Source organism: Labrus bergylta, chromosome 23 (genome assembly GCF_963930695.1).
Source record: "Labrus bergylta chromosome 23, fLabBer1.1, whole genome shotgun sequence".
In the NCBI taxonomy this organism is placed as follows: Eukaryota; Metazoa; Chordata; class Actinopteri; order Labriformes; family Labridae; genus Labrus; species Labrus bergylta.
In genome coordinates this window covers 584,541-587,040 of record NC_089217.1, presented here as the reverse complement: position 1 = coordinate 587,040, position 2,500 = coordinate 584,541, and the positions used below count along the sequence as shown (strand labels likewise).

Here is a 2,500-nt window from a genome sequence, read left to right as displayed (position 1 = left end):
AATTCATCATTAAAATGTTTAACGATGAATCGTCTGAGAAGAATTAAAGCTGCAGGTAAAAGGTTCCAAATCAGTGAAGAACCAGAGAGCGTCAGATAAATAAACAAACAAACAAACAAACATCTAAAAGGTAAACAACTGAAGCCAATAAAAGAAGAAGAAACGGCTGAACAACCTTACCGAGTGAACACGTAAATATTGTTGATCCTCCCGTCGACCACAGGAAGCTGTTCACTCAATGAACACACACACACACACACACACACACACACACACACACACACACACACACACACACACACAGAGTCCTGCCCCCCCGTCTGTCAGTCAGAGCTCAGGGACTTTTCGCTCCATTTCCTGATCTGGTCATTCAGTGATCTGAATCTGATTGGCTTAGAGGGGGCCGGAGTTGAACCTGCGCGCCTGATTGGCTGTCGTCCAGGTAATGCCATTAACCCTGCTGCGCTTCCTGTCAGGATCAGGTGCTATTTATGTCACACACACACACACACACACACACACACACACACACACACACACACACACACACACACACACACACACACACACACACACACACACACACACACACACACACACACACACACACACACACACACACACACACACAGAGTCATAGCTGCTTATTAGCTGATAGCCCCCGAGGGAAGAACAGGGGGAATCCAATTTGGACCAATCAGATCTCTTAGACAAACGACGGGGTTAAAAGGTTTCTATTGAATTAAAAAATGTGACGAGGTGAGTAAAGACAGAAGGAGACAAAGGATGAATCACGCTGCAGGGACACGTTCAGTATTCTGATAAAGATTGAATATTTATTATTTTAATCTTTTATTAATACATCACTTCACAACCGTCAAAGGGTAACTAAACCCCAGAGTGTGGGGGGAGGGGGGGATAAGACACGCCCACTCACCTATCACAGACAGAAGTGAACTAACCCTACCCGACCTAAAAAGCCTCTGCATGTTTCTAATAAGCTCCACGAGCAGAAACGTGCTCAAACTAGGATCAATATTGGAGATGCTTTTGAAAAATGGAGAGAGGTTAGAACACAGAAAGGTTTACAGACCCATGCAGAGCTGGATAAACACTGAAGCTTCAGAGTCCACCACATGGTGACCTGAGTGAGAGGGGGGGGGGACAGCTCTCTATGATGTTTAGAATTCAGACTGCAGTACACATTTTAAACACTAGGGGTCAGAGTTACATACTGCTCCTTTAAGAAACATTAAGCAGCAGAGTCCTCTATACGACAAAAACATTTGCAGAAAGACGCTGGCGTTCAGAAAAAAAAAGATGGCAGCTGGACACGGAGAAGATTCTGAGATTTTGAAATATCCTCGTTTTAAATCAGCTTTATTTGATGACATCACTCATGTCAGCTGGATTCTTAACTGCTTGTTTTGCAGGCTGTTAACCCTTTAAAATAAATATATATGTTTCATCAGAGACGGCAGCGTGCAAGTCTCTCTCTGCACAGATCTGAGGATATGAACTGAGAGGAGCGATTCATTCTGTGCAGCGTGTTAGCCGTGCAGCTTCTCCTCAGAGCGCTGACGGCTAAAACGTGAGCGCCACATGCAACATGCAACTCAATGAGATCACACACACACACACACACACACACACACACAGACACACACACACACACACACACACACACACACACACACACACACACACACACACACACACACACACACACACACACACACACACACACACACACACACACACACACACAGAGCTGAACGAGTGGGTTGACGTGAGGTTAGACGATTATTCACGCTTGTGTCGGTTCCTTTGAGAAGAAATGGCTCCGGTTCAGATCAGAGCAAAATAAAGAATCGGACAGAAGACCCCCCCCCCCCCCCCTCTTTTTTTAATTGCTGACTGGAACATTTTACTGAATTAATCTAACATTTATATCCCGGTCCTCCTCCAGCATGATCTGATTATAATTCACAAACTGTTAGATGACTTAAAGCAGCCAGAGGCTCAAACTGTCACTGCACATCGTTTTTAAAAACACACCGACATGTTTCTAAGAGGGGCAAACAGAGGAGTGCATCACTGATTTCTAATGTTGCACAGTCATTTAATAGACATTTGCAAAAGAAACGATGTGAGTTCTGGTATTTCTTGGGATATCTTTTCATGCCTCACATCCTGAGTCTGACTCCTCAGATGGCAATGTTTTCTAATGAATGGTATTTGCACATCTTAGAGAGTGTGCAGGAGTTTGTGATGGATCTCCTCCTCTCATAAACACCTTGTTTATGAAATAGAGAGATGCTTTTTGATTCCATTTTTCTATTAAAGGTGACATATCCTCCTCCTCTTCTTTAAGTTCCTCTAGTTTAAATAAGTCTCAGAGCTCCTCAAAACATGTGTGTGAAGTTTCTTGTTCTAAATCCACTCTGATCCTGTATTTGATCATGTCTATAAACCCCTCTATTTCAGCCCTGTTCAGAAC

General features: G+C 43.6%; 1 long non-coding RNA gene across 1 annotated transcript in view; it reads right to left on the bottom strand.

Moving 5' to 3' along the window:
• The window catches only part of LOC110002737 (uncharacterized), a 12,369-nt gene that overhangs the window by 575 nt on the left and 9,294 nt on the right, over window positions 1–2,500 (bottom strand). The window contains exon 3 of the long non-coding RNA XR_010665113.1: window positions 1–485. This exon is cut by the window's left edge and continues 575 nt beyond it. This is a non-coding gene — a long non-coding RNA (uncharacterized lncRNA). The remainder of the gene's footprint in view (window positions 486–2,500) is intronic.